The sequence below is a fragment of the Octopus bimaculoides genome, chromosome 3, assembly GCF_046866305.1.
Source record: "Octopus bimaculoides isolate indiv1 chromosome 3, ASM4686630v1, whole genome shotgun sequence".
In the NCBI taxonomy this organism is placed as follows: Eukaryota; Metazoa; Mollusca; class Cephalopoda; order Octopoda; family Octopodidae; genus Octopus; species Octopus bimaculoides.
Window position 1 is genome coordinate 162,604,600 of NC_142930.1, and position 27,253 is coordinate 162,631,852.

General features: G+C 33.5%; 1 protein-coding gene across 2 annotated transcripts in view; it reads right to left on the minus strand.

The window, feature by feature from the left end:
• The window catches only part of LOC106883996 (phospholipid phosphatase-related protein type 1), a 212,906-nt gene that overhangs the window by 15,311 nt on the left and 170,342 nt on the right, over positions 1 to 27,253 (minus strand). The gene's annotated exons all lie outside the window — the stretch shown is intronic.

The following is a 27,253-nucleotide window of genomic DNA, read 5'->3' on the forward strand; positions in this document are numbered from 1 at the left end:
CGTCGGAGGATAAGTTTACGAACTACTTACAATTTTTGTGAGACGCTGCGTTCAATCATGTAAAAACAAAAGTAAATGAGTATATGCATATATACGTACAGGTATGTGCATACCGACATCCACCTGTATGTATAGGTGCATATCTGGGTACAGGACATTGCAAACAAATGTAGACGAGAACACACGAGCCACATAGAGAACATTCTACTTCATCAGCTACCCGCGTTTTAACACCGGCGTTTCGACGAGCTTCGGGCAGGACGCAACGTTAAAAATGGCTCGTCCCATGGATCGCAGATTAAATCTGTATACGCAAATTAAATCTAACCATGGAGGAATGTAGTGGCGGACGAAAAACAAGACAGGAAAACAAACAGAAGGCTTTACGGCCAGACGAGAAAAATTATGTGTGTATGAACGCGATGAGGCACGGAACCGAGAGACAAAGTGGTAGCGTGTGTTACTTGGCGAAAGCCAAGGAAGGAAAGGATTATTGACCGGAAGCATGTGACCATGCCGACAGGACACAGGACACAGTCGTGTGTCGATAAGCCAGCTGGAGGAGATGTCCTCCTGGGGCTAAAAGCAACAGTAACATCCACCCCTAGGGGTCAGCCACACTTAAGTGGCAATATACTACACTTTATCGTGCAGTTACTGTTAATACTTCATTTAGAGAATTAACATTGCTTGTTTTCACCTTTTCAATATCAGTGAAGAATGTCACTGGAAAAGAAGATATAAGGTTTGCCAGGTTTTGTCTCTCTCACCAAGGTCATCAGCTGTCGAACACCGACGAAGGGAAATAACCCTGAAATCCGGATACGTTCGTGCTGCTGGTCGAGGTGAGAGGGATAACTCCCTTGGCAAACAGGACACAGTCGTGTGTCGATAAGCCAGCTGGAGGAGATGTCCTCCTGGGGCTAAAAGCAACAGTAACATCCACCCCTAGGGGTCAGCCACACTTAAGTGGCAATATACTACACTTTATCGTGCAGTTACTGTTAATACTTCATTTAGAGAATTAACATTGCTTGTTTTCACCTTTTCAATATCAGTGAAGAATGTCACTGGAAAAGAAGATATAAGGTCTGCCAGGTTTTGTCTCTCTCACCAAGGTCATCAGCTGTCGAACGCCGACGAAGGGAAATAACCCTGAAATCCGGATACGTTCGTGCTGCTGGTCGAGGTGAGAGGGATAACTCCCTTGGCAAACAGGACACAGTCGTGTGTCGATAAGCCAGCTGGAGGAGATGTCCTCCTGGGGCTAAAAGCAACAGTAACATCCACCCCTAGGGGTCAGCCACACTTAAGTGGCAATATACTACACTTTATCGTGCAGTTACTGTTAATACTTCATTTAGAGAATTAACATATATATATATATATATATATATATTCAAAATGGCTGAAGATTAGCAGCACGCTTGAAACTTTCAAACTCTTTTGATCCATTTATATATGAGAACAAGTGTTAGTAGCTGCAAGTGTAAAAGCTATATGGACAAAATTGATAAATATATATATAATATAAAATAATAAATCAGAGGGTAGTAAAAAAATTTCTGAAATTCTATTTTTTCTCTAGTGAGAAGAAAAATAGAAGAGGTACTAAGAAGCACCTGCTTTGCTAAAGATATATATATATATATGTGTATATATGTGTGTGTGTGTCTTTGTGTACTGTACACTTTGGTTAATAAATAAATGAATATATATATATATATATATGAAAGAGAGAGAGAGCCATCTGTGTATCATAGTTAAAACAGATATATCATTGAAAGCCCGCTAAGCTGTGGTATTCATCTCAAGATAACTTTTCTCATGGACATACAGTGTTAAAAAACACAGAAATATATCAGTATCAGAAAAAAAAAATCATCCACCAACATTGCTAAGTATGTATTTCTGTCTCCTTAGGCTTTGTCAATAGCAAGTATCTGATGAGGCGCAAAGAGGTAGAAATATCCAGTTATTATTTTTCAATAATGTCAGATGATGAAGACAATGTAAACGAGAGAGATATGAACAGTTTCAACAGATACATCATTTAAAATAGCATCAACAAATCAACAACCACACCAACTACTACTACTACTACTACTACTATTGGTGGTGCTACTCTACTACTACAAGTACTGCAGTTGCTGCCACTGCTACTGCTACTACTACTTCTACTACAGCAGCTACTACTACTAGTATTACTACAGTGGCTACCAACACCACCACTACTACTTCAACAGTTGCAACTGCCACTACTACTACAGTGGTTACCACCACCACCACCACTACTTCTTCAACAATTGCAACAACTACTACTGCTACTACAGCGGCTACCACTACCACCACTACTTCAACAATTGCAACTACTACTATTACCACCACCACCACCACTACTACTTCAACAATTGCAATTACTACTACTGCTACTACAGCGGCTACCACTACCACCACTACTTCAACAATTGCAACTACTACTACTACTACCACCACCACCACTACAACTTCAACAATTGCAATTACTACTACTGCTACTACAGCGGCTACCACTACCACCACTACTTCAACGATTGCAACTACTACTATTACCACCACCACCACCACTACTACTTCAACAATTGCAATTACTACTACTGCTACTACAGCGGCTACCACTACCACCACTACTTCAACAGTTGCAACTACTACTACTACCACCACCACCACCACTACTACTTCAACAATTGCAATTACTACTACTGCTACTACAGCGGCTACCACTACCACCACTACTTCAACAATTGCAACTACTACTACTACTACTACCACCACCACCACCACCACCACCATTACTACTTCAACAGTTGCAAGTACTACTACTATTACTACTACTGCTGATGATGATGATGATGCTTACAGAAACCACACCTCCTACACCTACAACTACAAGGACAAAAAACAATTCATAAACTTAATTAAAATTCATAAACTCCAATTTCAATTTGGTTTTTAGCTTTGCTTATAACATCATTAATTTATTTCTGCAATAATTAACACAGAACAAGTAGATTACAATTAATGAATATCAAATCATAGTTGTAGTAGTGAATGCTTATGTGTGTGTGTGAGTGCATGTGTGTTTGTATGTGTGTGCATATGTCTCTGTATATGTGATTGTATGTATGTATGTATGTATGTATGTGTGTGTTGTCTGTCTGTATATAAGTGTATAACTGTGTAGTGGGTGTCATTTTCATGCCTGTGTGTGTGTGTGTGTGTGTGCGTTTTTGTGTTTATGTGTGTGTGTCTTTATGTCTTTGTGTGAGTATGTTTGTGTGTGCATGCGTGCATGTTTATGTGTTTGTGTGTGTGTGTTTATGTATGTTTATGTGTTTGTGCGTGTGCTTGTGTGTGTGTGTGTGTGTGCATGTATGTGTATATGTGTGTGTGTGTGTGTGTTTATGCGTTTGTATGCATATGCATGCATCTGTGTGTGTGTGTTTGTGTGTGTGTTTATGTGTTTGTGTGTGTGTGTTTATGTGTTTCTGTGTGTGTTTATGTGTTTGTGTGTGTGTCTGTTCGATGTGTGTGTGTTTGTATAAGCATGTGCATGTTTGTGTATCTGTCTGTTTATGTGTTTATGTGTCTGTGTGTTTATGCATTTGTGTGAGTGTGTTTATGTGTGTGTAGTATATGTTTGTGTATGCTTGTGTGTGTTTATGTCTTTGTAAGTATGTGTGTGTATGTTTGTACTATGTGTTTATGTGTTTATATGCATATGTGTATCTATATGTGCATGCTTGTGTGTGCCTGTATGTCTTTCTGTAATGCATGTATATTTATGCTTGTCCATTTGTGTGTGATCAAGTCTATGTGCTTCATACACGTATGTGTGTGTGTGTGTGTGTGTCCTTGTGTGTGTGCTTGTGTATGCATGTCTGTCTGTGTGTAAATATCTCTGTGTTTTACTGTATCAGTACTTACATTCAAGTCTAAATATATGTGAGCATGTATGTTTTAAAATTTGTGTTTTTAATAATTAATTTGCTAATTACAATATGAACCTATAACCAAACTACTTTGAGTTACATAATTCCTGGTCTAATTACATTTAATTATTTATAATTAATATCAGATTAAATGTTAGTCAATGCAATTCATAATGGCCTTTTCTCAAACTTCTCCATCCAAAAGTGGAATCTGGTTTTCTCATGAAATATTCTTAGACCAGTGGCAGAGAAAGAGTTCTTGGTGTCTGTGAGTAAAGACACTTTTGATGCTGCTCCCATCTTAGTTAACAGGAATAATAGGCTAGAACAATGATTCTCAGCCATTTTTTTTACCAATGGGTCCCTTTTGATTGCTATGCTATTCTACTAATATGGACCCTTTTAGCCATTCCCATCCAGGTAGCAAAAAAAAAAAAAAAAAGGAACACTCCGTCAGTCACCGAGCTGTGTGTTGCTTTCTTGAGAAAGTCACTTTATTTCTTAGTGCTCCAGTTCACTTGTCTGTAAAAATGGTACCAAGCTGTATCGGCCCCTTTGCCTTTCCCTTGGATAACCTCGGTGATGTGGAGAGGAGAGGCTGGTATGCATGGGCGACTGACTGCTGGTCATCCATAAACAACCTTGCCTGGACTTGTGCCTCCGAAGGGAACTTTCTAGGTGCAATTTCATGGTCAGTCATGACCGAAGGGGGATTTTTGCCCTTATACATAAAGAGATCAAAGGGGGGAGGGTCTCTATCTTTATACATAAAGAGAAATATATTCTAGTGTAAAATAAACAGCTTGAGTATAAGACAAGATGGTCATAACTGGAATATCTATGCTCACAGGTCTTTTCAAGTACTGTTGATCCTATAACATGACGCATTTATCTTTTATGTTTTACTTATTTCAGTCATTTGACTGTGGCCATGCTAAGGCACCATCTTGAAGAATAATTTAATGGAATGAATCAGCCCCAGTACTTTTGCTATTTTCAAACCTGGTATTTATTCCATCAGTCTCCTTTTGCTGACTGCTAAGCTTACAAGAATGTGAACACACTAGCACCGGTCATTAAGCAGTAGTGGAGGACAGACCTCAGACTTAAGCACACACACATACACACACACTATTAGCTTCTTTCAGTTTATGTCTACCAAATTGTGATGGCATCTATGCCCTGGCACTTGTGCCGATGACACGTGTAGAGACATTCAAGCGAGATCGTTGCCAGTGCCGCTGGACTGGCTCCTGTGCATGTGGCACGTAAAAAACACCATTTCGAGCGTGGCCGTTGCCAGTACCGCCTGATTGGCCCTCGTGCCGGTGGCACGTAAAAGCACCCACTACACTCTTGGAGTGGTTGGCGTTAGGAAGGGCATCCAACTGTAGAAACTCTACTAAATCAGATTGGAGCCTGGTGTAGCCACCTGGTTCACCAATCCTCAGTCAAATCGCCCAACCCATGCTAACATGGAAAGCGAACGTTAAACGATGATGATGATGATGATGAAATTCACTCACAAGACTTTGATCGACCCAAGGCTATAGCAGAAGACACTTGTCAAAGGTGCAATGCAGTGGAACTGAACTCAGAACCATGTGATTGGGAAACAAACTTCTTACCACACAGCCATGCCTGCTCCTGAATAGTTCAATGAACTGGAGAATGTGTTGTGAAGTTCATGCCTTTTTCTAAAGTTATTCAAGGAAGAAACCATGTTCACATGTTTGCCTGACTGGAAGCTTACCTTTTACTCTTTGACGCTTGTTCTATGAAAATATTAATGGCATTTGGCATCAACAAAACATTAAACACAAAAAAGTTTCTATCAAATTTTTTAGATATGAAATATTTTTAAACAACATTATTCACCTTCTTTTTTACTTGTTCTTTCTTTCTTTCTTTCATTTCTTTTTTTTTTTTTTTTTTTTGCTTCTGCCATCATCAATTCTGATACAAGAATCCTGGTTTTGTCTGAGAATATTTATCATTATACAACACAAAGATCAAATGAATAAAATGAATATAAATGAATAAAAATCCAAACCACTATACAGACATATATACATACATGCATATATACATATATGCATATATACATATATGCATATATATATATATATATATATATATATATATATATATACATGCATTTATATATATATATATATATATATATATATATATATATACATGCATTTATATATACATGCATTTATATATATGTATATTTATGTATATATACATATATATATATATACATACATATATACATATATATATATATATATATATATATATATACATATATATACATACATATATACATATATATACACATACATATATACACACATACATATATACATATATATATATATATATATACATACATATATACATATATATATATATATATATATATATACATATATACATATATATACATACATATATACATATATATATATATATATATACATATATACATATATATACATACATATATATATATATATATATACATATATACATACATATATACATACATATATATATATATATATACATATATACATACATATATACATATACATATATACATATATATACATACATATATACATATACATATATACATATATATACATACATATATATATATATATATACATACATATATATATATATATATACATACATATATACATATATATATATATATATACATACATATATATATATATATATACATACATATATATATATATATATATACATATATACATACATATATACATATATATATATATATATATATACATATATACATACATATATACATATATATATATATATATATATACATATATACATACATATATACATATATATATATATATATATATATATATATATATATATACATATATATACATACATATATACATATATATATATATATATATATATATATATACATATATATACATACATATATACATACATATATATATATATATATATATATATATATATATACATATATACATATATATACATACATACAGCGTTAGTAAAACTGTTAAAAGTAAATAGATGTAATAGTTCCTTATGTAAATATTTCCTTCCTTCAATGCCATAAAGAATTTAGCTGTTATTTGCAAAAAATGGAAAAAAAAATAATAATATTAGTAGTAATAAAGTTAAAAAGATATTAAAACAAATAAGTGAAAAAAAATTACAATTTCCAAAATATATTTTCTGTTGAATTAATCTTTTAAAATATGGTAATGATTTCTTTGTTGGAACCAGTTAGAATGAGCAAAAAAATCTGATAATAAATATAATGAGAATTATTGTGTGTAACATTAAATTTATATATATTTATTTTTCTTTTAACTGTTATCTAATATTTTTGTTCTGTAATGACAGCGATTTGGGTGAGGTTGTAGATTGTATTTTGGTAAATTTTAGATATTTTCAGAGAGTCACTTTAGCATCTTGGCACCAGAACCACTATGCTGAGTCATTAGTAACGATATATATCTCTGACCTCCAGACAAAATGTCTCTTCGATGTGATTTTTCAACTGCTACACCAGTAGTCTCTGCTCTTCTGAGGTAGTCAGTCGTGTTTCACCTGCACTAAGGTTCTCCCAGATTATATGTATCTCATTAACCATATTGTGTTATCAGGCCCACACATTAACCAGTATAGAGGTAGGGCCCCTATTAATTAAGGCTGACCGTACATCTGCATACATGGCCCAAGCTTGGGCAAGTGTCTTCAACCAAAATCTCATGTTGACCAAAGCCTTGTGAATGGGAATTGGAAGACAGAAATTGAAAGAAGCCCATTGTATACACACACGCACACATATTATCATCATTTGCCGGCCATTGTCCATGCTGGCATGGGTTGGACGGTTTGACCAGGGCTGGCCAGCTGGAAGGCTGCACCAGACTCCAGTCTGATTTGGCAAGGTTTCTACAGCTGGATGCCCTTCCTAATGCCAACCACTCCGAGAGTGTAATGGGTGCTTTTGCATGCCACTGTATGACACAAGTATCTGCCACAACTACACACACACACACACACACACACACACACTTGTATGTGTGTGTTTGTGTTTTTTTTCTTGTCTTAACATCACGAGACAGTTGTAAATGAGTATCACTGTCATACAAGCAGTGTCATTAATTTTTAATATTCTGAGAAAACACATTTGGCCAAGGAGAAATATCCTGCTTGGTCAGGTGTGGTGATAGGAAGGGCATTTAGACATGGAAAATCTGCCTCAATAAGCTGTTCAACCCATGCAAGTATGGAAAAGTGGATATCAAATGATGATGAATATGATTGTGATGATGTTGATGAAGCCAACAGGAAGACTGTCACTTGTCCATATATGAAAATCACCCTTCTGTATGCCACCAATGTTTATCAAGGAGTAAAGCTTCAACAAAAATTATGCAATGGTACAAGATTAATTGTGCACAAACTTATGAGGAACTGCATTGAGGCAAATACTCTCACTGGTTGTGGTTTGGGTGAAACCGTCTTCATTCCTTGCATACCAGTTATACCATCTAATGTCCCATTCCAATTTAAATGGTTACAGTTTCCTATCCGAGTTTCTTTTGCCATGAGCATTAATAAAAGCCAGGGCCAAACACTAAAAATTGCTGGATTGCAACTTCAAGAACCATGCTTTTCACATGGCCAACTTAATTTAGGAGCAATTGTATAATTGCCATTAATGTATAGATAAATATAATACCACATACAACTCACTTATTATTGTCATATCATAAACAAACACAAGTTCATGTTGATATTTTTTCTACTAAAATTATCACATGGTTTTCTCTTCTAAAAATATACACATACAGGAGGAGTAAATTATGCATATAATAATACTTTTAATGTGGCTCCCAATAAACAATAAAAGTAATTAACCGATCAATGATGGGTTTTACTGCTAGTATATATATATATATATATATATATATATATATATATATATATATATATACACAATGGGTTACTTTCAGTTTCTGTCTACCAAATGCACTCACAAGACTTTTGTTGGCCCAGGACTATAATAGAAGACACTTGCCCACTTCAGTGGGACTGAACCTAGAACCTTACTGACATTTTACTCTTTTACTTGTTTCAGTCATCTGACTGCGGCCATGCTGGAGCACCGGCTTTAGTCGAGCAAATCGACCCCAGGAGTTATTCTTTGTAAGCCTAGTACTTATTCTATCGGTCTCTTTTTGCCAAACGGCTAAGTCAAGCAATGGTGGGAGGACAAACACAGACACACAAACACACACACATATATATATACATATACATATATACAACAGGCTTCTTTCATTTTCCGTCTACCAAATCCACTCACAAAGCTTTAGTCGGCCCGAGGCTATAGTAGAAGACACTTGTCGAAGGTGCCACGCAATGGGACTGAACCCGGGACCACATGGTTGGTAATTAAGCTACTTACCACACAGCCACTCCTTTGTTCATATTTATGATCTGAGTAAAAATTCTGCTGAGGTCGACTTCATCTTTCATCATTTCAGAGTCAGTGAAATAAATACCAGTTGAATACTAGGGTCGATGTAGTTGACTTAACCCTCTCACCTAAGAATGCTGGCCTTGTGCCAAAATTTGAAATCAATATAATGACTAGCATGGTTAAATGAATTTGAATTGTATATCATAGTTAATTAAATGTTTGGAATCTTACAAGAATTAGATGATAAGATGTTTAAACATCTTAATCAGTTGATCAAAAGTTTAAATTGTCTTAAATGAATTAATTAACCAAATGTTCAAAATGTTTGTCTTACAGGAATTAGTTGATCAAATGCTTAAATTGTTTGTTTCACAGGAATATTTGATCAAATATTTCAACATTTTGGACTTACATGAACTGGTTTATGCAAAATGCTTTAACTGTTTATCATACATGAATTATTCAATCGAATGTCTGAACTCTTGAATTTGTTAATCAAATGTCTGAACTCTTGAATTTGTTAATCAAATCTTTGAATTGTTTGTCTTACTTTGGTTAGTTAATCAAATGTTTAATGAACTGCTTGTCATACTTGAACTAGTTAAGCAAATATTTGAACAGTCTGCCATACAGGAATGATTTAATAAAATGTTTGAATTCTTGGATTGGTTGATCAAATGGTTGAACTGTCTGTATGACATAAATCAGTTGAGCAGATGTTTGAACTTTCAAATCCATTGATCGAATATTTTGAACTGTTTGTCAAACATGAATTAGTTAATCAAATATTTGAGCTGTTTATTATACATTAATCAATTGACGAAATGTTTGAGCCAGCTGTCATACACAAATTAGTTGACCAAATGTTTGAACAGTTTATCATATATGAATCAGTTGATCAAATGTTTGAATATTTTGTCTAACAAGGGTGAGTTGATCAAATAATTTGCTTCAGTTTGGTCCATGCCACATTGTGAATATTTTAAATAGTTTAATAGAAGGAAAAGCAACATCCATGGCTTTTTCCAAGGTCAGTGAGTCTGGTGGGAGAAAGAGAGGGTGTTATTCTTAGAGGCCTAGTACATTACTGGCAACAGAGTGCTACCCATTAATGGCATCCAAGGCTCAAGGAATGGTATTAATTGGGAGACAGATTAGGTGTACAATTCAAGAACAGGCACAGCCCCTTTCAATGAACTTTCATACAGTTTTTGTCTACCAAATTTCATTTCACACATGAGGCTATGGTTGACCCAAGGCTATGGTTGACCCAAGGCTATGATGAATGACATTTGCTTGAGGTTTCATGTGGTAGAATAATATTCCAAACCAAGTAATGGTGAAGCAAACATCTTGATTCATCAGACGTAACTGAACTGCTTAACTACACAATCATGTTTGTACTCATTAACCACAAGAAAGTATATATTGACTAAATATTTAACTGTTTATCAGGAATAGTTGATCAAATGTTTGAACTTTTCAATATTATTATTATTATCATCATTATTATTATTGACCATATGTGTACAACAAAAGTTAAGAAAAAAAAAATTTTTTTAAATGTCTACCCCAAACATGTAACTCATCATCATCATCATCATATAGCATGATTTTCTTGTTGGCTCGGGTTGGATGGTTTGACAGGATCTGCTGTACTGCAGGGCTGTGACAAGTGCCAATGTCAAATTTTGGTAAGGTTGAGAGGTGGAGTAGTATTGAGGGAGGTGGTTTTATGGCAGGTGATAAAAGATTAAAATATGAAAGAGGGATAGGAACAAATGTCTTGGCAGTAAATGTGGAAAAACTCACACAAAGAGTATAAAGAAATTTGCAGAGAGGGTTGTGTATTCAACATTTTGGACATTGTCCATTTTCAGATCAAAAATGGCAGAAAGAAAAATAAAAGATAACATACTTTTACATCTTCTATGGGTTGGATGCAACAAGGGTGGTGAAAGATGGTAAGACAAGTGGGCTGGAGTGAGTGGTGTAGCTAAGAGGGGAGTAAGAGGAGTGACCACTCCCCTCAAGCATATCTTTCAAAATTGGTGCCTTTTCAATAATTTAAAAAAAAATTCTTCAGTTCACTTGTGTGATAAAAGTTGAATCTATTTTGTTTTTGTTAATCACATGGCATTGGAAGAACTTTCTGGAGCCATTACTTTATTTGACCCAAAATCCTGTAATTTTGAACTGTCTGCTCAATCTCCTGTGATGTGTTGATGATTGCTGACATCTGAAGAACAGAAACAAACCCCCAACATCTTAACCTCTCGACACTGGATGAACCCATCCAGTTTTATCTTTTTCACATCAGACTTATTGTTGTTGTAATATTCATACATAATTACATTGTTACTGAGACATGAAATTAAAAGATGTAGGATACAATTTTGCATATTATAACTAATGAAGTATTTTGTGTAATCTAAGAGAAATAAGTCAAAACTTGTTTAGTATGTGTCACTACACCCTTTTTTTTTTATTCTTGTTCCCACTAACTTTAGAACCTGGCTATGCCTCTGGCTGGAGTGCTTGTGTGGAGGAGATATGAAACTAGCCATTCTGAGGAGCAGAGGTCATAATAGTGACATAGTAGTAGAAAAGACAGAGAGAAGAGACAGCATACCTGTGGTCTAGGAGTTAGAGCATGTCTTTCTTTTATTTCCCTCTTTTCAGCTTCAATCTGAAGAACCTTCTGAAATGTTAGATTTTCCATTCCCTATGGAAATTTCACTGTACTTTTTCTGCTGATTTTTCCAAATAATATAAGCCATATTGATCGTCAAGAAGTCACACATCCAGTTCTACAGACATGTGGTTAGACTGGTTTTGAAAAAGATTACAAGATAGATTTTTCAAGTTGAGCTAACTGGCAAGAGATCCAGGGGCAGACCAAGAGTATGGTGGTTAGATGATATTCATAGTCTCAGTTGTTAACATTTTGGAATTCAACAGGAAAGTTTAGTGACAGCTACTTCTGATGGGACCCTATGGAGAAAGTGCTCGAGGACTCTACTCCTACAAAATCCTTCTAGGCATCACAGGCAGCAAAAATGGTTGGATGGAGGCTGCTTCTGGCATAGAAAAAAACCCCCCTAAAAACCATGAATATTTTTGCCATCCATTCTTTCCCTTTAGAAATATGTTTAACCTTGCATTTGGTTACTCTATGTCCCTGAAAATGTAAAAAATATGAAGTCACACACATACAGTATTATAATATGCATGTGTGTGATATCTTTTTCTATCTTTTACTAGTTTCATCATTAGTCATTCTAGGCCCATTCTGGGGCACTGCTTTGAAAATGCTTTAGTCAAATGAATCAATCACAGCACATATTTTTATTTTCTTTAAAGCCTGGGACTTAGTCTATTGGTCATTTTAGCCAAACCACTAAATTGTTGGGACATAAACACACCAACACCAGTTGTCAAGTAGTGGTGGAGGACAAACACACACACAAACACACACACACACACACACATGATGGGCTTCTTACAGCCTCTGTCTACCAAATCCACTCACAAGGCTTTGGTCAGCTTAAGGCTATAGCAGAAAACACTTGTTCAAGGTGCCACACAATGGAACTAAACCTAGAACCATGTGGTTGTGAAGAAAACTCTTCTTACCACGCAGCCACGCTTGCACCTATAATAAATATTTCATTTATACAACAGTAACATAAAAATCAAAGCAAAAAAATTAAAAAAGAAAACAAAACACATTTTGGCAAACTTTAATGCCATTAAAAAAAAATATAACTGATAGTTTACAATGAATGTTTTGGAATCATTATTAATATTGTTATTATTATTATTATTATTATTTTTTAAAATTTTTATAGTATTAATTTTTCTATCATTTTTACATCAACATTTCCATATTAACATAGAGGAGAGGAGATGATTTGTTTTGCATTTTTTGTGGCTTTTTTTTTTCAAGTTTTAATTTTTTTATATTTTTATTATTATTATTATTATTATCGTTATTATTCATTTATCAGATTTTAATATTTGCATATGAATTGTTGGAGCAAGATATTTTACAAATAGATGTCCTTTCTTATAATAACAAACTGTTCAGATGTGAAGTGGGAAGGTAGTATCTAGTCTCTATTCTTTTTCTTTAGCTGAGACAAGCAAAGTAGCTAATTATGTATAAGAATATATATATATATATATATATATATATATATATTTATTTATTTATTCATTCAAAGCTGATGGTTTACTCCATTACTGCTTAGAGATTCTCACTGTGTGCGATCCTTCAGGTGACAAAAAAAAAAAATGAATATATATGTGTGTATATATATATATATATATATATATATATATATATATATATATGTAGAGAGAGAGAGAGAGAGAAATCCCATACTTGAAAAGCAGTAAGGGTTAGTGACAGGAAGGGCATCCAGCTGTAAAAACAATGCCTCAATAATATATATATCCATCTAACCCATGCTAACATGGAAAAAATGGATGTAAAAACAATCAAATGAACGAATGTGTGTATACATATATATACATACATATATATATATATATATATATATATATATATATATATATATATATATATATATAGTCTCCTTGTAAAAGAATATAGGGGTTAAGGACCCCGAGAGAGAGAGAGAGAGAGAGAGAGTGAGAGAATGTGGTCTCAATAATTGAAGTATCAGCATTTCTACCTTATTGGGTTTCATCAGCTTCAGTATAATCAAGATCACATGGTCTCAATTCAGAATATATATACAATATAGAGATATCATATAGATATCATACAATATGTAGCTGTCATATACAATATGCCAAAAATAGCATCTCAGAGTTATAAGAACAACCAATGTAAATATTTTGAATATTTTCAGATGAATTGGTGGCGCAGTGCATAAGCATCCTGTCAGTATTTATCATATGATGGTGAAAGTTTAAAATAAGGATGTGACAATAAACTACACGATATTCCATAGTCTTTGGTCTTTTATAATGTAACTGTTGTATTATGTTTAAACTAAGGAATGAATTCCTCAGTTATTGCGAAGCCAACAACTAGCAATAGTCTCTTAAATTGGCCAACAAAATCACATTTATAAGAGATGGGGAAATAGGGTTATGTGATGTTCATGCTTTTCTGTAAAGCATGAGTGAATGAAGAACAATGGCTATAAAAGATAAGACATACATATGCTCAGCTCAGTGGGAACTTACCATTTTCACATTACGATATTTACCACTTGAATTCCTATATCTGATCAAGCAAATGGTTCTAATAAAGTGTAGCAATGTGTTAGAATTGGTAAAGATTAACATGATAATAAAGATCTATAAGTTGTACTGATTATCAGATAATGGAATGAAATTCAGGCACAAAGCCAGCAATTTTAAAGGGAGGAGTTTAGTCAATTATGTTGACACCAGTATACAACTGGTACTTATTTATTTTATCAACCCTGAAAGGATGAAAGGCAAAGTCAACCTCGGCAGAATTTGAATTCAGAATGTAATGAGCTGTAAAAAATGTTGCAAGCATTTTCTCCGATATGCTAACAATTCTGCCAGCCTGCTGTCTCGGTACTGGTAATCATATGATACCAAGTTGGGACTCAGAAAAATTTACCAAAGTCGAATTAAGTAAAATTCTTCAATGGTGCCAATGAAATAGAGATGAGTAAGGCTTATTACATAGTAAACTATAGTGCCAAAAAAAGGGGAGACTGTCATAGGTACTAAAGAACTCAAAGCTACCATAATATCAGGATTTAAAGAACCAACAAGGGGTACATAGTGCCAAGAAATAAAGATGATGATTTCCCATACAGAATCAAATGACATTGACCAGCAAAAATTTACAATAAGACATAAGGACAAATGACCTCTAAGTGGTCAAGGGCACATACAGTTAAAGGTCAAAAGTTGGCATAAGTAACAACAGATTAAGGATTGGCAATAAAGAGTCAAATCTTGATAGTTGTTCTTTAGCCCTCCAAGAAGGAAGGGTCAGCAGCATTTAACAATAATTATAAACAAACAGAAATAGCAATAAAGGGGCAGACCACTGAGGGGTACAATTCCTTATATGAGCAGCTATCGGTTCAACAAACTGTATATAGTAATACTAAGTACGTGCTTCAGTGTTGTTATCAATATTTAATAACATTTTGTCTGCGTGTATGAGATATTTGTATAGTGTTTTTACCATTAGTCTCAATGTTGCAAGCGACAACCTATGCATACATACATAATATATATATGTATATATATATATATAATGTCTTCACATCAGAGTATTGTGACACATATTTTATTCTTTACACCAATAAATATGACAATCTTGTGTATATATCTTTGTCTTACCACTAGTACATGTAGTGTGTATGTAGTTCAGCCTTCTACCAATAAAAAATGATAGAGAGTATATATACATATATACATATATATATATATATATATATATAGCCACTCATACCAATATATATGATAGTATGAGTATGTATATTTAATCCTTCACATCAATACACACAAAACTGTACTGTGCGTATATATTTCAGCCTTTCCAGTTACACATGTATGTATACTGCACTTTTATTATCATCTTTCTGTAAATATAATATCCAAAAACGTTGGATGTATATTTTTAAGCTTCTGCACAATATATCTGACACTGAATGAACATTTTAGCCTTCCCAGCAATAGACAGAGAGTATATAATAGCTGTCACATGGTACATCGAACACCACATGAATATTATAGCCTTTCGACCAAAATATATATACACATACATTGTGTGTATATATTAACAATACAAAACATATGACATTATATGTATAATCTACACAGTATGTAGTTTTGCCTTCACATAATTACAGTGTGTATATATTTATATATATATATATATATATATATATATGTCAGTCTTTATATCAATACATATACATCATGTGTATATTTTTATCCTTAATACACATAACACTGTGTATAGATTTCAATCTTGATGCTAATACAAATACATGTGTGTATATCTTAGCATTAGCAATAATATGAGACACAGTGTGTATATTTTTAGTCTTCCAAGCAATACATTTACACTGCGTGTATATAACTCAACATACCTGATAATGCATGCAGCACAGTGTGTATAGTAATAGTCTTTCAGCAATATATATACATTGGGTGTATATTTTACCATTTACAATAATACACAATGCACTGCGTATACTTTTAGCTTTCTCAGTAATATATATGCATTGTGTGTGTATATACACATTTTGTATATATATATATATATATATATATATATATATATATACATACATACATAGTGTATATTCTAGCATTAACAATGATATACATGACACTGTGTGTATATTTTCATTCTCATCTGCAATATATATATACATACATTGTGTATATATCATATACAGAGTGTATATTTTAGCATTTACAGTAATACACGATGCATTGTGTATATTTTTAGTTTTCTCAGTAATATATATATATATATATATATATATATATATATATATATATATATACATTGTGTATGTATATATACATACACATACATAGTGTATATTTTAGTCTTCCCAGCAATACATATACATTGGGTGTATATTTTGGCTCTCCCACCAATATATAGACATTGTGTATATTTTGACCTCTGCACCATTATATATGAAACAGTGTGTGTGTGTGTGTGTGTGTGTGTGTGTGTGTGTGTGTGTGCGCGCGCGCACATATATGTATGTATGTATGTATGTATGTATGCATGTATTTTATGATTTCACTTCAGCATAACGATGTCATTAACTAGTTGTTAGAACTTATATATATATATATATATATATATAAGCTTTAGTGTAGAACATTAGGAGAGTACAAAGCATGATATTAATTAACAAATGACAAGAGAACAGGTGTGTGCATATGTAAATACAAATATTTATGCAAATTTGCATATTTCTGGGCGTGGCTTCTCACCCTCAAACTGCATCACATTATTTATTTATAATTATATATATGGTTCTAAATGTAACCAATTCCATGCATTTAAATGCTTTCCAAAATAAACATGGCACTTTATTTTAATGGCTCTAAGAAAGTTGCAGAATATTGCAAAAGCACTCAGCTTTGAGTGCACAGTTTTTTTTTTATAGCAGAAACAACTGTAAGCTAATGAAGTTGATTTCAAGATGTCTGTTCCTTTGTCATTCATTAATAAATATATGTTTGTATATATATATATATATATATATATATATATGTTCTAACCTTCACACTGATACATATTTTGACATCATGCCATTAACATACAGTAAAAACATGTGATACAAATAAACAGCAACGTATATCTAACTATAATATATCAACAACATGGCTGAAGTAGGGGAAGAGAGAGAGACCTCTCAAGGGAGCATTCCTGGACCTTAAGTATAAATATAGTCAGTTGTGTCACATAGGTAATATAGCAAGTTGAAAAACAGTTTTTAATAAATTGAAGATTATTCAGTGCTCCAGCATGGCCGCAGCCTCAAGGTTGAAACATATGAAAGAATAAATGAATATAACTAGTAAGAGTGTTTAAAATATGAAGAACAAAAAGTAAGGGAGATAACTCTAATAAAATCAGTGAATTGAAATACTTTGAAAAATAAAGATAATGTAATTGAGAGAGAAAGAGAGTGGCTCTAGCTAAAGGGTTACCCCTTTCGTGTTTAAACCATCTACATCTGGCCTAAAATATTCTGCTTCTTTTATGTTCAAACTTGCCAGATCTGGCCTCTCACATCTACCCTACAATGTCATTCTAAAATTAAACAGCGACATCATTGGAATCTTAAAGATATAAGATAATGCATGATTAATTCAAAATAATATGAATAAATAAGTATAACATTTGACAGATTAATATGAATGCTAAAAGAAGTGAAGCCAACCAGTGAAGCCAATGGAGATGTTTCTCTCTTATAAAACCTCCTCAGCTAAGTATATTTTACTCAGGACTTAAACAAGATCAACTTACTATATTACATATGTGACAACCCCTAACATAATATAACAATACAGACATGGATAGAACATGATACAAGACCCTAAACATATAGACAATTCTATATGTACAGGAGCCGGTATATACATTATAAGAAGGTTGGTGTAGGGGATTGTACAAACCATTTGAATAACATGTTATTTAACATTTCCACAGATACCAAATATTGGTCACATTACATCACATATATTGCTGTGTACAACGGATGCTTACAACATGTCGATAGTACTACAATATTGGATATTGATGTATGTGTTTTCATGTGTGTATATATTTGAAATATTATTGTTGTTTATGCAGTGTTGGTTTTATGTTTGGGTATATAAGTATACATGTATATGCATTTTATGTATGCACATTCTGTAGTGTGTATGAAAATGTATGTGCAATACATATATATATATATATACATATGAAGTATAAATAAGGATGTATGCTTGTATTCTATATGTATGTATACACACATATACTAATACATGTAGTGTCTATACAATGGGTTGTATGTGTGTATATGTATGGTCACATAAGGATTATATATATATATATATATATATATATATATATATATATGTGTGTGTGTGTGTGTGTGTGTGTGTGTGTGTGTATTCATATATACACATACACACACATATGTAAAGATGTATGTGCATGTATATATATATATATATATATATATATATATATATTCATTATCTTTATATGTGTCCCATTTTTTTTTCATGTCACTTTATTTTCAGTACAGAGTTTTCTGGGGGGAGTTTTTGTGGTTTTATTTTATTATTATTATTTTTTTTTTTTTTTTAACATTTTCTAATATGACAACCAGTTGTGTGATATCTTTTTACTAGGACTTATTTATCTCATGCTAACAACCAGAAAAGTTTACATTTTCAGCTTATCACTTTGTATTCAATAAATACATATCAATAAGTAATAAATCTTATTGATTATTAGCAGTTTACGGAAATTGCAGTAGATATGATGCTTCCAATTTTTTTAATGATTTTTCTTTTTTTCTTACAAAGGATATTAAGGATTTTAAAGATGTGAAATGATGCTATCCAGGATTGAAAGCTAGTATCAAAAGTATAAGCTCGCCAAGTATGTCCCCCTCGTGTTTTAGTATTCATCACAGTTGTAGATAGCAGCAGTTGTTATTTAGCAATAAGTCAGTCCTGATTCAACTTTGACCAAAAGCAATCAAACCATGACCATCCCGTCTTATTTTTACAAAATGTACTTTGGACCTCATTCTCCAACATGGCCTCACATCTTTTCTTCTTTAAAAGGGTTTGAGGAATAGTTGTTTCCTTTTTCTAACAGCCTGTATGATCATGTGGAGGCACCTTCATTGGTGCACGCATAACAGTTATCTCTGCAGAAGGCCACCATCTTTTGTTTAATTATATTAAGTCTATTTAATATCATTGCTGTTTATGATTAACAAATCATTTATTTATGTATATATTTATTTATTCAGTGATATGAAGAGATAAATTGCCTAATTAATCTAATTAATTATGATACAAGCTACTAATTGCAGACAGTTAACACAAAGGTTATGAGCTAGAGAATGGTAACTATCTTTATTGTAGATTATTCCACTGAAGTTCCTCTGTAATAGACTAGCATTCTATCCAGGAGTGTTGAATTTTTCCCACATCCATATAAGCAATTCAATGTTTAAGGATAACTCCCTTATCTTGTTATTCCATAGATATTTCCGAAGGAACCTTAATTTCAATTTTTCTGATTTCTTTTCCTTAGTGACAGTTACGCACATTTTTCTAGCCTGAGATAGGTTGGATAGGTGTGTAAAGTAACTAATTAACATCGATAAAATAATTAAGTGTCAGCCTAGTAATTAAAGTTGTCAGTAGTTCAAGTCTCATCAGTGGCACTGCAAAGCCAAATTTCTTTATATATAAGTGGGGAATAGTTAATTTGAATGAAACTGTATAATTGGTGAGCCCACGTTATTTCATAAGGAGCATAGGGCCAGTTTTGGTTTCCTGGTTTCTCTAGCATATATATTCCTCCCTGGACAAGATGCTAGTCATTTTTGCCAGCTGAGTGGACCAGAGCAATATGAAATGAAGTGTTTTGCTCAAGAACACAATGCTTCGTCCCGTCCAGGAATCGAAACCCCAATTTTATGATGAAGAGTTCAACACCCTAACCACTAAGCCATGCACCTCCACAAAACTGCATAATAGCTTGTATATATTTCATTTTTATCAGATTATTAATTTAATTCTGATAAAAAAAACTGAATTTGAAGTTCTGAGAATTGAAAGAAAAAAAATAATAAAAATTGATTTTGATTAATATTCATGTTGCTATATAGCCCTAGGTCAGCCCTGATTGAGCATGCTTTGATTTGATCAAAGGCATTCAAGTCATGGCCATATTGTCTTTTTGTATATCTAGATGCAACATTGTTCAATGTGACCTCCAACCACACCATTTTTTTTTTTATAAGGTGGTATGGTTTGATTAGATGGAACTTGGCTGTTATTTCTAACAGGCTGTGCAATGGGCAACCACATTGAAGCACCTTGCTTGGCTCAAGTTTTCCAGTGTATATGTGCATGTGTGTTAGCATGTGTATGTACGATTTGTGCAAGTCCATGAGCTGTGATATTTGAATAGAAACAGAGAGAGAGTGCCTATGTTCTTGTTAAGCCACACATCAACTCTGACTGAACTGACCTATGAATAAGAGTGCTCTAGCCATGCCTACCCCATCTTTTCTTATATTAATGACTTCACTCTTCAAAGTGTCATTTTTTTTTTTAATCTAAGATGGCTGGGTGTATGTAATTTGAGGGAAATTTAGCTGTCATTTTTAGTGGGCTGGATGAATGCATAGAATTGTAGAATCACTCTTGTCAACACCTGAGCACTGCATGTAAGTTCATTATTATAATGAGTCGGAACAGAATGATAAGTTGAGCCCAGTATTCAATAAGCTGCTTTGAAACAGCAATGGAAATTGACTGACCAATCACAAAAGAGCAACGATTATATAATTTAGCCAATCAGAAAGAAAATAATCAATGTGATTGCTCTCTGGTTTCTAAGTGAATGCTAACTGTTTGTTAGTATTGGCCCATGTTACTATGGCAACCACAGCAGTATGTTGTTGTCTTACTTCCTCTCCCTCTCTCAGGTATATTTAATAGAAGAGATTAGGTGTTATACAAACAAGTTAAACTGAGTCATTAGGACAACACCCTGTCAGCTGAACCATCAGCAGTTCAAATTTCATGAGTGGCACTGAGGTACGTCCCTGGAAAAATATACCTAATACTCAAGCCGAATACATCTAACTCCGAGTAGGTAACATGAAATGTGTTATTGTCATAATACCTACAGAAGTACAGTTCAATACTATAGGCAGTAATGGGTACTATGAAGAGGTACAGTGTTATACTATAGGCAACATTAGGAGTCAGTGAGGTAATTTGATACTATAAGCAACAATAAGTACCTTGAAGAAGTACAGAGCTATGCTACAGGCAGCCAATAAATCATGGGAAAACACTATTTATTACAATAGGCAGCAATAGGTCCTATGTTCAGTTTAATACTATAAGCAGCTACAGTTTTCATAGGCAAATGCAGTTTATTACTATAAATAACCTTAAATACGATAGAGAAGTAGAGCCTGATGCTATAGAGAGGTATAGGTAACATGGCAAAATATAGTCTGATACTATAGGGAGAATCATAGGGAGTACAGTTTAATATTTTACGAAGCTATAGGTACTATGTGGAGGCACTGTAGAATGTTATAAATCACAGGTCTATTGGATAATTTATGAACGTTTTGAGTTTACCATGGTGAATTCAAATTTCATCATGAGTATAAAGAAAAAAATATCACAACAGGCAGGAATATGTATTTCTGTAGATGAAGATGTTGGCTAACAGCAGTGGAAATGGGAATAAACTTCACATCTTATTTAGTACAAGGAAAGTCACCTTTAACCTTTTAAAAACCTGCCTGCCTGCATTGAGGAGTTTGAATGTGAATGACAGACAGATCTGGAGCAGAGAAAGCAAGTTATTTGATGAGGTTACAAATGTCAACAAAAGGATTTTGACAACAAATGAATGATTAGTTAAATGGTTAAATGCTTAACCAATTGACAAATAAAGGAGTGAAAGAGAACCAGTGTGTGTGTGTGTTTATTGGCATAACAACCCTCCCAAAATACAACCATATTATAATATTTGTCTTTTAGTAAAGAGAAATGGCAGTGCACATGACCATTTATAGGGCCTCCAAGACTAGAGAAGCTCAGGAAGGGAGGATGATGTCCTCAATCCTGAGGCTTTGCCTGAGTTGAGTCCACTAAGGATGTGCCAGGTGCCAGGCAGTGGCGTTAAACCAAGTTGGGGGTTAAGTCTACTACCTAAGTAGGCCATGGCAAGATTTGAACCCCTAATGTAAAGAGCTGGAACAAATACTGCTAGTTGATTACATCGGCCCCAGGGCTCAACTGATTTTTAGTTCATCGACCCTGAAAGGATGAAAGGCAAAGTCGACCTCAGGAGTATTTGAACTCAGAACATAAGACAGAAGAAACTCTGATAACATTTTGTTCAGCATACTAACAATTCCAGCAGTCCATTGCCTTAATAATAATAATAATAATAATAATAATAATGATGATGATGATAATAATAATAATCCTCTCTACTAAAAGCACAAGACCTGAAATTTGGTTGAAGGGGACAAGTCGATTACATCAATTCCGGTGTTTCACTGGTACTTAATTTATTGACCCCAAAAGGATGAAAGACAAAATTGACCTCAGCAGCATTTGAACTCAGAGCAAAAAGATGGATGTAATCCAGCTCAGAATTCTGTCTGGAATGCTAATGATTCTGTCAGCTTGCCACTTTTGAAAATCATATCAGGAGATTTTAGTTGGTCAACAGTAATATAAAATATACCAAAATATAAAGTTACTGACAACTTACTAAACCTCTCCAAAATCTGATAATATTGAAAATTAACTGAAACCTATAAGTTGGTCTGTTTCTTAGAAATATAATTATGAAACAGTTCAGTGAATGGAATGGATACTAAGATCTTTGGTGAAAGAGAGGGCATTGTAAGAACAAAAATATATTAACCAGGGTTGATTAAATTAGTCACTCTTGTACATCCATTGACTATCTAGAGAGAAGACCATAGATGTATGACCTTTTGGATAGGATATCAGATCAGCTGCTGAGGGAGTCCCTACTTCGTTAGTGTTACTACTATAGTTTAACCCTTTAGCATTTAAACTGACCACAAATCTTCCACCTATTTTATGCTAAAACTGACCAGATCAGGCCTCTCACACCTACCTACCTTGCAATGTCATTCTAAAATATAAAAGCTACAAGATAATACAGGATTAGTTTTATAAAATGTGAATAAATAAGTAGTAAATTTGATAAAAGTAATTTGAATACTGAAGGGTTAATTAAGAACAATCATGTTCAAAACTAGCTCTAGGTAGATACCAAAAGATGATACAGTTCAGTCTCTGGTATTCACTTACAGTTTTTTACGAGGGTTGAGTCTAGTATGTGGCGAGCTGGCAGAATCGTTAGCATGCCAGGTGAAATGCTTACCAGTATTTTGTCTGTCTTTGTGTTCTGAGCTCAAATTCCACCGAGTTCTACTTTGCCTTTCATCCTTTCAGGGTCAATAAATTAAGTACCAGTTGTGTACTGGGAATTGATCTAATCGACTGGCCCCCTCCGCCAAAATTTCAGGCCTTGTGCCTAGAGTAGAAAAGATTATTATTATTATTATCGATCTTTTATGCTTTAAATTTTTAGCCATCATATAACATGCTGTAACTTCTAATTGTTTTGTAACCCTTTATAAGACAAGTTCATTTGTTTTATATTGTATGGTAGACCCTGGCGAACAATATGAAAACAAGTTTAAAATTATCAAAGAAAATAATAATAAGAATTATTATTATTATTATTATTATTAGAGTGGCAGTTGAAGGAGGCAAGCTGACAGAATCATAAGATTATTGGAAAAATACTATGCTCTATTTGTTCCAGCTATTTACATTCCTAGTTCAAATGCTGCCAGGGCCAGTCAAGTACTGAAGTCATCCCCTAAGAATTATTTTGCCTAAATTAGAAACAATTATCAGAGTGCCAAACAAAGTGTTTGGTAGAATTCAGTTTTTTTTTTTTTTACATTCTGAATTTGAATCTTGCTGAGTTTAACTTTGCCATTCCATCTTTCTAAAATCAACAAAATAAATGCCAGCCAAATATTGGAACTGATATAATCTATCTACTCCCTCCTCTTCCCATAATTCTGGCTTTATACCTACATTAGAAATATATTATTATTATTATTATTATTATTATTATTATTATTATTATTAGCTGTAGTAGGATAGTAAGCAGGCCAAAATGTGAGAGCATCAGACAAATGCTTAGTATCATAGCTTCTTGTTCTTCATGTTTTGAGTTCAAATACCATCAAAACCAATTGTCTTTAATCCTCTTGGAGTCAATAAAAGAAAGTACTAATTACTGGCCAAAATCTGAAACAGTTATTATTATTATTATTATTATTATTATTTGTCTTTCAGGGTTTAATAAAATAAAGTACCAGTCAAGTACTGATGTTAATACAATCAACTGTTTTCTCTCCTACCTCACCATTTGGCCTATTTTAGAAAGAACGAAGATGAAGATAATGGTGATAACAATAATCCTTTCTACTGGAGGCACAACGCCTCAGATTTGTGGGGTAGGGACTAGTCAATCACATCGACCCCAGTGTCTCACTGGTACTTAATTTATTGACCCTGAAAGGATGAAAGGCAAAAGTGACCTCAGCGGAATTTGATCTCAGAACGTAGCGACAGGCGAAATACTGCTAAGCATTTAGTCCAGTGTGCTAACGATTCTGCCAACTCACCACTTTGAATGGTAATAATAATAATAATAATAATAATAATAATAATAATCCTTTCTACTAAAGGTACAAGGCCTGAAATTTTTGGGGAGAGAGCTAGTTGATTACAATGACCCCAGTACAAGACTGGTACTTAATTTATCAATCCCGAAAGGATAAAAAGCAAAGTCGGCCTCAGTGGCATTTGAACTCAGAACATAAAGATAGACAAAATGCCACTAATATTCCACCAGCTTGCCATCTTAATAACAATGATGATGATAATAATAATAATGATAAAGATAATAATAATCATATTTCTAGCTGTCATTGATTTTATTATGATGATGATGATGCGTTTATGTAAATCTCCACTGTCGTTTGTCACTAAGCATTTTGCCTGGTGTGTTAATTCTGCCAGCTCGTTGCCTTAATAGTAATAATAATAATAATGATAATAATAATAATGATGATTTCTAATATGTTTTTTTGGGGAGGTGGGGGTGCAAGGGAGCTGAACACGGGAGATTTTTTGCTCCTCTGTATTTAACAGGTACCTATCTATTTTATTACCTTTCTGTTCGCATGCACTCTTTAGGGTGAAAGGCAAAGCAAACCCTAGTATGATTTGAACCCAGAACGCTAAGGGTCATATGTAAGTGCGACACAATATTTCTGTCTGTCTGTCACTCTAATATTTCTGCTGCTACTCCATCACCTCAACAATACATAACTGTAAATAATTGAATAATACAATGAATATTTAAAATATTTACATATAACTTTAGTATAGGGCCACATTTTAAGGAGTTGGAGAAGTTAGTCAATTTAAATAGACCCTAGTATTTGACAGGTACTTTATTTCCTCAACCTCAGAAAGATGAAAGGCAAAAATTCTTAAAATAACATATCTCCCATATACAATGAAAGTATTTTTTTGTGCAAAGCGTTTTTAGCAGAGAGCTCAGTTAATATGATAAAGATTATTCTTGTTCAAAGCAATAATATAATCATATATGATGAATATCTGAAAATACTTGAATATATAGACATTGTTGTATATATTAAAATACATATGTTAATAACTTATCTGGTTGCAAAGTATTTCTGGTCACGACATAGCTCCCTTTTTCCAGAGGTGATGGTAAAGGCTGTTGTGAGAGAACTAATCCCTTAAAAGTTACCCATTGAAAGAATAATGAGAAATAATGGAAAAAGTTGAAAATTTAAGAATTCTCTTGATCATTCTCACTCATAAGGGAAAAAAACAAACATTATTTTAAAAAGGATACCAAAATCTGAAATCAATAAAATAATTTAAAATCAATTAACAGAAATGAGTATTAAATTTTTTTTCTAATTTTGGCATAAAGCCAGGAATTTGAAGAGAAGGAACAACTTAATTATATCTACTCTAATGCATAACTAGTATTTATTTTATCAACTCTGAAAGGATAAAAAGTAATGTTGACCTTGGTGGAATTAGAATGTAGAATATAAAAGAATTGGAAGAAATACTGTGAAGCATTTTGCCTTATGTGTTGACAATTGTGCCAAGATTCTACTCTAGAAATAATTCTTGCTATTCTTGATGCCAACAATTTTAGCAAGAGGGGTTCAAATACTCAAGTGGAACCTATTTTAACGACCCTGAAAGGATGAAAGGCAAAGTCAACCTGGGTGGAATTTGAACTCAGAAATGTAAAATGCTGGAAAAAAATGCCACTAAGCATTTTGTCTGACATGCTAATGAT